Below are 10,649 nucleotides of genomic sequence, written 5' to 3' on the forward strand. Positions count from 1 at the left end.
AGCATCTGCCGCCGTGTAGGACACACACACACACACACACACACACACACACACACACACACACACGACTGCGATTTAAGTACAGCTCCCGTGTCCGTGCGCACGCGCGCTCGGGCACACACACACTGGTATAATCTAAAGCCGATTTTGCAACACATTTGCGCGCACACGTGCATGTAGACATTTAAATCTAAAACCGATTTATAGCCTACACCAGCAGAAATGCGCGCGACCACTTTCTTCCCCTGCTCCTCTTTGGTTTGCTCGCAAATAATTATTGATATCACTGCGCCACAGCTCTGCGTTAAAACCAATCAGCATACAGCCCATCATCGAAGTATTGGAAGAAAATATATTTAAAAAACACTGTTATTAGCATAGCATTGTAAATCTGGTTGTGCGTCTTTTACCCTCTCTCAGCAGGTTACCTGGCACAGAATGACAGCTGAAGCCACACAGGCTCTCGCTTTGTCCTTTCTTAAAACCACTCAATGTACAACATTAGCCTGACCTGAAACACCAAGACAACAGTGAAAAGAGAAGAAAGCACAGATGGCAGCACGTCACAAAGCTATTTCTTTGAAGTCATACATCCCACTGCGAAGAGTAGGCTACTGTATTTTCCATTCAACTTGTCTTGAATGCAGTTCCCCGAATTGTCCACGATCAACGCCCTCGGACAAAACGCGCGATGCATCTTCTCTCCTCTAATGCAGTTGACAAACTACAAATTTTACATTTGGCTACTGCACATCTGGAGAAAAAAAATGCTGGTCGTTCTTCTATGCACCACACAGGCACTCTAGCGTATCCCTAAAGCTCGATTAGTCGGGAGGCTGATTTTCTCGTGCTAGAGGTGAGAGAAAAAAAGGTTTCTTCGTCTTCAGAAAGGTCCTCTCCACCAAAAGCCAGTGGGTTCCTTCTTTTTAATCTGACCCATTTCAGGCACAATCCAGCCCTGGATGCATGCCGCCTCTCTCGCTCTGCTCTCTCTCTCTTTCGGGCTGTGTGATCCACTGTCTCCCGGATTAGAGCGCCCCTCTCTTCCCATCCTAGACAATTGCGAGTCTCTGCTGATTGGGCTTCAGCGCAAAGGATTACATGGGCGCACAATGACGTCATGGCCCGGGGCCCAAGCCCCCCCTCCTCCCCTTCTTCTCCTCACCTCCCCCCATTAAAACCAAATCCTCATCAGCCTCAAATGTCCTTGAAACCACCGGCCTGACTTTCTGTAGCGCGTCATGCATGCATGCACCAGGGCAGACTACTGTGTAAAGATTAAAGTTGTAGCCAATGGGTGCCATTAACTAACTAATGCAATACTGCAAGCAAGGAAGCCACGGTTATTGCTGTCACTGTCACTTACATACACCTAAATATCAACACCTTGAAGGTTTTGCCTTGGCTGGTGCATACGTTTATTGCTGCTATGTTGCAGGCGTGTGTTAAATAAAAGGTGGACAGGTCCACCTGTGACCTGCTCTCTATGACCATTGTGACACAAACACAAGTCATAGCCCTTGGCCTAAACACTGAAATTATCCTAAAATGTAAAGGTGCTTACAAGGTGAAGGAATTATACTGCAAATGTAAGTAAGATTTTCTCATTTCGTTGTTGTAAATGTTTTAACTGTTCACAACATCCCTGTTGCAAACATGCCTTTAACAGCTCAGCTTTCTGGAGACGTTTTCTGCAACATCTAAATAGAACAGGATCTAAAGATTAGTGACTGTAGTCTTCTGAGGCCTGTGATCCCAGATGGTCCGAGCTAAAGCCATATGCTGCTGTAGTGTGCTTCATTACATATTTTGAGTAAAAGCTCAAGATGGAAATATACTATTAATGTGGTGCATTTTTAAGCTACACAGTATGACACGTGTACGTTCTGTAATGTATAGCATGCAGCTGCACTGTTGGAGAGAATTCCTTATAGTTTTATGATGTGATCAATTTGAGTAAATATAGTTTATTTGCATTCCCATATCTGACTAAGTAAGTATTTTACCATGGTTTTAAAAGTGTTAACTTGAGATTTTAGTATGACCTATATCTGACCTACATATTTATTAGCTCTTGCCAATGCATTCCTGTATTTCATTTTCAGAAATGGACTTACTTAAAAAGTAAGTATTTGGAGTTTCCCTGCCCATTTCGGTTTCAGATAATTTTCAATTATAATTAAATAATTGTATTTAAAATGTATTCTTCAATTGACAAACGTGTGAGTTAAGAGACCTGCCCTTTTTTTCAACAAAAAAAATATGTTTCTGCAAGTTGACCCAAATGTGGGCCTGCAGTCTGCAGCCCCTCCTAAATGTGTGTAATTTAACCAATTGATATTTGACCTAAAAAGTTAAGTTATAATCAATCTAAATGTATTCATAAAATGCATTTTAACGCCATTTCAATAAAATCCTACAGGAATATATCGATTTCTGTCCCGGAAGAAAATGTCATTGGATTTTCAAATATTTCTCCCTCCTTCTTGTGTCTACCTCCCACTGTTGGCGGAACAAAGAGATGGAGAGGAGGGACAGTCAGTGGTGTTTAGGATGAAACCGCTGCCATTCACTCTCGATAACTGAGCCTATAGACTCGCAAATGTGCTGTTTTTCAAACAAATACAATTATTAACTATTTAACAGGCGTGCCTATTGTCTCATTATAGCCTTTGTCGCAATCTACATCTCAAAACGAGCTTCCTGCATTTACATGAATGCAAGTCAATTGACTAATGCAAGTCATTTGTTAGGCCTATTGGTCTATTGGTTCCCCGTTGGCAGAAATGAGGAAACTGTAATAACCCAGCCTGCAGAGCGGCCACCTGCTACAGGAGAAGCGTCCTCAGTCCAAATATAGCCTATACTGATAAATCCACGCTGGCTTGGACTCAAAATCCTTTGTTTTGTCTTACTCTCATCCTTGCGGGTATCCTCCATCTATGCACCACGTCTTCCTTCCATTTTGTGCAACCGCGGGCCTTCGTCTTTGCAGAAAACGCAGCGGAAAAAACGCCTAACTTTAGTAGAAATGGCTCTCCGTGTGTCTCCACATGCAGGATGGAGCAGAGAGAGAGAGAGAGAGAGAGAGAATTGAATGGGAATTGAATTGCGGGAGCTTTTTCTCCCTCCGCGGAGCTGAGCGGCCTCCACATCTTAAGCTGAATGAAGGGGGAGTTGTCCCTGTGCATTACAATGACATTCAGGCACCATTCATTCAGCCACTGTCTAACGGTCTTTGGACAGCAAATGCACCCCCATCGGGGGGTCGCAGCCCCCTCATTACACCCCGAATCCCAACATGCAGCCCCCCACAATAGCCCCAACAAAAGAGAGAGGAGAGTCGGCCCCAGTTGTGCGGGCTGCGGCCCCTGGACTTTAGAGGTACGCTGGGAAAATATTCCTGTGCATTTGAATTGCTTTAAGGAACGTACCGCAGTGTAGTATCACAGGATTGGAAGCATTTCAAAATATATTAATGTTGTTTAGAATTGTTAACCAAATGTCTATGCGAAGCTCGGTCCTTCTGTAGGCCTACTGCAGGTAAAGCTTGGCTGACCGTTTATACGAATCGTTTAACTGTGTTAAAAATGCGCAAACAGCAAGTTGGCGCAAACAGCTGACTAGAAACATGGTGCACATATAGAGGTAAGCTGCAGGGTGAGACTCATACAGGACTGCGTACATTAAACAAATATCAGAGGAAATCACACGACGGATAGTGTATAGTTAATTTAAAGCAATACAGTTTAAAACATTGCGGTGCCCTTTATAATAAAAACATTCACAGAAACTATCGCTGAAAAATGATCAAACCATTACAAAAAACAATTAGAAGAATTTGAATCCTTGTCTCATAAAAAATGTATTTTTTACCTAAATGCATCGATCTGGAAACAAACATCAACAGCTCAACTCATACGCTCTCTGTCAAGTATGACAATTAAACCTTTCTGAATGAATTTTAATAATTGATTTCAACATAGCCTACACATAATTATAATACACGAAATGATAATAATAATAATAATAGAGCATAATAGTGGATATTGTTGGCAAAAATGTCCCGGTGTGGAAAGTCCACTTTCCCAGGGAAATCATACCGATTTCCGAAATGCTGTTGAAGGCCCGAATAGGCACAGCTGGGCATCTGCTTATGGGCCCATTCACCGGGAGGAGGGAGGAGAGAGGTCAGCGCTGCGGCCCGCGGGCAGCACCGCGCTATAAGCTCGTTATGCAGATACACAGCTTATACTTTACAACAGGCCTGCAACACAGCAAAAACACTCTGAACCCAAATCATTCAGCATCATCACGTGATCAGAAACGTTTGGGGGATCAATGCTTAATTAAATACATTTTTAAAATGTTATGTTGACATCTTAGATATTTATTTTATATTTAATAAGTTAGCTTCTTACTTACTTGTAAAATATGCATGTTGTGTTGTTGCAATTATTTTCCCTTTTTATATTTAGCATTAATTGCAGATAAACAGGCTTGAAACATTTTCAATTAGTGAAGGGCCCCAGCAAAAAACAAACAAAGGTATTGGCATGCTATTCTTAAAAGCAGGAAATTACCTTTAAAACATTGACTGAAGTTTATCAAAGAGAAAAGGAAGGAATCTCCGGTGCATTTTCTCGCCTAAACCGCCCACACTTTTATACTGGCTACTGCTACTTGTTTTGAGAGGCATATAAAGAGGTGTAATTTTGCAAACATTTCTTAAGTGCAGAGAGCCAGAAGGACCCTCCAGTATTGTCCAGGGAGAGAAAGAGAAACACGTTGACAAAGGAATCCATTGTTCCTGGCGAACAATTCAAGGGGCCTAGTAAGCTGTCCTCTACGATCAGGCAGCCGGCCGCTGATTTGAATGCAAGGGGCCCCTCCAAGGAGAAATGGTAATATATGGCAAGATATAACAAACAAGCCTATATTTAACCATGCAAGTCTGCTACCAAGTCCTGCACCCACATTTTACAGACACAGTAAGCTCAGGGAGGTGGAAGTTAGAAGAAAACTTTACTGTACGTTGGATACAATGTGTTAAACCTGCTCTGACAATAATTGATATTTTTTTAGGTAAAGCTAATGTGGTGGTCACAGGTAAGCTTATATTGATGCAGAAATATCACCTACAAATACATGTATTTATATTTTACATATTGTGTGTGCTACTAGAATATTGATTGTTATCTAAATGTAAATTAATTAGAATTTTCTATTACTATAATGTATTTTCTAAATGACTAATAATGCAAACTGGGTTGATAGAGTTAAAGCTCAGCTTACACCGTACCCCAGCCCAACCCATCTCTTTTTTGACAACCTTTTTTAACTAGTAATTATTTTCAAATTACTTTTAGCCTTTAATATTTTTGTGCAGTAAAAGATTCCATGATTCCCTTGTAATGTAATACAATTTAATTGTGTACACCTTTCAAAAAGCTACATTCAAGAGATAAAACATAAACAAATGTATACTCACATTAAGTCACACACAAATGCAAAAAAGGGCGTGTGTGTTCACATCAAAGTAGTTCTAAAAGTAATTTGAGCGCTGAGGAAAACTGCAGTTGTATGTTGGCCGCACAAAACCTGAAATCCTAGATGTCACAGTTCATCGTTTCACAATGAGAAAATATGCAATGGTTGAGAGATATACTGTCACTTATAATTCTCTAGAAAATAGACTGTCACACTCACACACATGCGCACACACACACACACACACACACACACACACACACAGACGCAGGTTTTAAACCCAAAAGCACCTTTGCTTGTGGACTAACATATCAATAATGTGAGACACTTGACCATCGAGGTAAACATCAGCACTAATGTGGGGGTCCTTGACTCTCTCTTATAAATGTCATGAGCTGTTTGCATTGATCTGTGTGTGACACAGCCAGTAGAAAAGGGCCATTATCTTGTCTGTTTCTGCATGTCTATTGTACGTTTGAAAGATTGTTGCATCTCAGATCTGTTTTGAACTCTCCATAAATGTGTGTTTGTTGGTTTGTATGCATATTTGATCTGAATATGTGTGTATTCACTGACAATAGATTGAAGCCCCAAATGGATACCTCCCAGAGTTAATGGTCGTATGAAGATATAGATTGGAGTGGTATTGCAGATCACACATATTGTTCCTCTGTGTAAGACAGTTGTGTGAATGAACGGCACATTTGATATATGAGAAGTGAAAAATTGACCCCAGTGTGTATTTGGGCGTATATCTGTACAGATGAGTCTTTCTTACACATTCTATCAGTGCATGCATGTTATCATTAGGCTGTACATTACTGAAGCTGCTCCTCTTCATGTACTCTAGTTGGAGTAGAGAGGTTAAACAGGAAATACTCTTGAACAGGACGCACTGAATAACTGCCTCTATATATATTCATTGCTAACTGTTGTAAATCAAGTCAAATGACTGTAGTACATTGCCAGCAAACCGTTTTTTTCTGTTTTTCACTGAGACAGAGAGCAGAGGTGACACCACTGCTGAGGTGAGTTTTACACAAATCCTGCATGTCAGCCGTTCACATGAAAACAAAGGCGCACGTTTAACCTCCCTTCAAATCGCTGCTCTTACTGACGCTCATTCATGTCCAGCTGATGCTGTTTTATAAGTGCATGTGGAGTAGCACAAAGTCCTTCTTTTACTCTTTCTGGCTTTGCCACACACAAACACACACAGCATGAAAACTTGTAACTATTAAATACAACCTTATGCACAGGCTTTCCCCATCCACACACTGTGACTAAACCTGGCTTTCGTCTCATATTCACAGTACAGCGCTCCTCCACGCCGTCAGTTAACCCTGCAATTAACCCGCACCTCAGCCAAACATCATTAGAGAGGGAGTGGAGGAGAGAGGAAGATTGAGGAAGACGGGAGACAGATAAATGGAGCAAGTGGGAAATTAAGTATTTTATGGCAAATTTAAACATGACAAACTGTAAATAAACAAAAAAGTGTTATAATTCTATTTATAATGTTTGCCTCCATTCATGCTGATTTGTTTTTTCATTTGTGTTATTTTGAAAAGTGTTATTTTTTTCTGAATGGCTTTACAGAACATATACAATTATATATTTTTTATTAAAAATGGATGTGCTACACTAACCATATAGCCTCACCCTGGTGACCTCTCCCACCCCCCACCCTTTTTTTATTTTGCAGATTGGGTAGGCCTCAGTCGAGAGGTTTGGGCGTTGGAGATTCAGAGAGGTTTTGCATACAGCTGTATTCATGTCTGGGGCAACTCCACGCACTGACTGAGGATCATTATGGAAATGTGATCAAACACAACATTTATATCATTTACTGCAATTTTTTTGTGTGTGTGTATGTAGGTTTTAACGCCAAGATAGTAAACATTTTAGAATTGCTGTAACATTGAAATGTAGAGCGGGGATTCTGTATGAGATGGTTGAAAGCTAAATGCTAAATATTATGTCTCTGTTGTGTATTGTAGGAGATACATCCAGAGAAACATCAGAATGGAGGTCAGGAGATGTTTCTTTACACCGTTCTTCATCACTGTAACTAAGGGCAGACAATGTGAGGGTGCAGCCTTCACAAAATATGGTAATGGCTTTATTCTCAAAACACTTCAGCTCTAAAATAAACTGACGGGTAATCATTTGTTTTGCAAGTCCAATATACACAGCCATTTTTAGATTCATTGTAAAAATTCACAGCTTGAAACATTATTTATAGAAACTACATCACAACCCATATTAAACAGTCTTCTAAATGTTACCATAAATCCCTTAAACCTAAGTTAATTTCATATCCTCAAGAACCTAATATGTTTGGATGATATAAATGCAGCGTGAGATAAGGTTGATGAGGTCGTACACCGAGGTGATGGTTCAGCCATTTTTTTCCTCCCTGTCCGCGGTCCGTATATTGGTACAGTGCGGCGTGCATTGTGTCTAGTGGGCATTGTGGAGTATCTGGGGGAACTGTTTAGTCCCCCATAAGAAGATTAGAGATGATTGGTTTTATTGACCGGCCTATGCCGCGGTTATCAGGGTGACTCTGAGAGCACCGAGCCACGCTTTTGTCTGGCCCTCATTGTTCTTCCCAGCCCAAGACCCTGCGCTGATATGAATTTGATATGACAGTAAAGTGCCAATTATGTACATACATGCAAGGCCGAGCTCCCTTTCAGCTCCGTGTGGAGGGGACAGGCAGGGAGGTGAGGAGGAGATAAGGTGACGGAATATCTTGAAGGGTTAGCGAGCGGGTCTCAAGGATAATTTGCTGCAAGAAGCTGAAGTCCGTTATTTTCCCGAGCCTCATATTGTCAATAAAACGCTGCCGTTGAAACATTGATGTTTGATAAAGAGGTTACGTGGGTGTGTTTGTTTCCACCAGCTAGCCTGTCATATCTTATCAGCTTCATCTGTGTTGGACTGATTATTGTCACGACTTCAAGGGGTTACTAAATTACAGAAAATATAAACATTACACTGGGTACATGATTTTATTTTATTTGTTAGATTTAATGATCTTTCACTTCACCTCCATTATTGCACTCTAACACACCAGAAGCGTAATTAGCCTATAGTTTATAAACTTATGTTAGATGTGTCTTCTCAACGAAAGCAAATCCCAATTAGGTATAGTTAGCATTACATGAATGATATACACTACACAGCTGGGTGGGTGTTTACATCTGCATTTGTGTACGGTATTTGTGTCACTGTCTGTGGACATTTCAAGTTGGAAGCAGTGTGTAAGTCCATTTCTAATTCCCTTTTATTCCCCTCTTCCTTTTTTCTCCCTCTTTTATGCACTTGTCTTGGAAAAAAGGTGTTAAATCATCTAAATCATTCCCTGGCTATTATATCCAATTAATGCCTCCTCATGGTGTTTTATTGTGTTATAAACTGCTATTGCTTGTGGTTCAGTAGACAAACACAATGTGTGCCGCCTGCCACCGGGGCTGGCTATGGCTGTGCTGGGGAGGGACAGAGGGGGACTTGGCCACTGCCCATGGGGGCCCTGGCCACTCTAAATCAGTTAGTTTTGGAGGAGATCCTAGTCGGCTTTTTAAGAGGGTCCATTATAGGCTTGTTAATGCCTCAGCCGAGGGGGAAACACTACTAACTGCACTCAATTCTCTATGCACTCAGTATCCTTCTCACTGACTCTCTTGCACACACACACACACGCCCATTTTCTTCTCCCCCTCGTGCTCCCTTCACTCGTGTGTTTCTTTTGAGACGTGTGAGCAACTGTGTGTTGTCTTCTCTGTGAATCCTGTGTGTTTCCAGCACACTCGACACACCCATCTCTGTCTCCTCTTCATGAATTTCATGGTTTGGCCTTCGCTAAGAGTAACACGATATAACAAAGTCTCCCAATTTCTTTCATTGATCTGTGTGCTCTGGGTCTGAATATGTCCTTTTGTGCACATATGCGAGTGCAGCTATGGCCGTGTGTGTGTGGTGTGTAAAATGTGTTAAGCAGATTGAGAGTTTCTTTGAAGATGTATTTTGGAGCCTGTAGGGGGGTATAGAAGTGTGTCATTGCATATTTAGGACAGTGTATGAGTGTCTTTTGAGGGAGTATGTGTGTGTGAAATTTTAATTCACACTATAAGTGTGAAGCAGCTTAGTTCATTTATCACCGCAAGGAGATACCCAGAGAGCCGTTTCCGCTCCCAGTAGGTCCTCTGTCACATCGAGCTCTGGAGGATCCTATAGCTGTTAAACCAGAAATCGCAAAGTTCACCCAGGAACAATTGCTTGTGTCAGTTCCCACTTCGTCTGCGGTTTCACCCATATGTATGCTCGGCTGTTATTTTCACTCACTTCCATTTCCCCGCTGCTTTATGTGTTTTCTCCTCCACCAAAGTGGTCACGGCGGCTTTGTTCTGCTCCTGGTAGAGCTATAGGCACCAACGTTTCCACACCTGAGGTGCAAGCTAATGTCCTCCATCTCCGCATTGTGAACTGTCGTCAAGGAAAGGTGCCTCTTGGTTGCCCTGGAAACCATGCCTCCCAGCGTGCTTTGTGTGAGTGACAGGAGGAAGGTGCGACAGAGTGAGAGCTTTGTGTGAATGGACATCTTGCAAACTGGACAAGCTCTTAAGGCTTTTCTATTCATCAGCTGAGCCTTAATAGCCGCTTTCACACCAAGTACTTTGCCGTACTTAGTGCCCAGCACTTAGTACCCCCATGGAACTAAGTACATTTACTTGTACTTACATTTTAGTTGTACTTTGAATTGTGTCCTGTGTACTGTACTGTAAAGCACTTTGTACATCCGTGTTGAGAAGGGTACTATATAAATAAAGTTTTACTTACTTACAGATCGCGTTCACACCCTGAGGTAAGATTACACAAATGAAGCCGCTGACGTCACTTCTTCTTCTTATACTTTGGGTTTACTGGCAGGCCGCAAACCACTTCACGGCGTATACTGCCGCCCAAAGTCCCCGGCCGGAAGTCCCCGGAGTTGGGGACTGGCTTCAGTAGAAGCTGCTGGGAGTCCCAGCAGCTTCTACTGAAGCCTTCCGAGTAAATCGCCAGAACGCCGACACCTCCTCATCTCCACCGCTCCCATGTTTTTTTTTGTGTTGCCATAAGTTATTCTCTCTCCGTTGGTGCGCAGGGCTAAT

Source organism: Gymnodraco acuticeps, unplaced genomic scaffold, assembly GCF_902827175.1.
Source record: "Gymnodraco acuticeps unplaced genomic scaffold, fGymAcu1.1, whole genome shotgun sequence".
NCBI classification, from domain to species: domain Eukaryota; kingdom Metazoa; phylum Chordata; class Actinopteri; order Perciformes; family Bathydraconidae; genus Gymnodraco; species Gymnodraco acuticeps.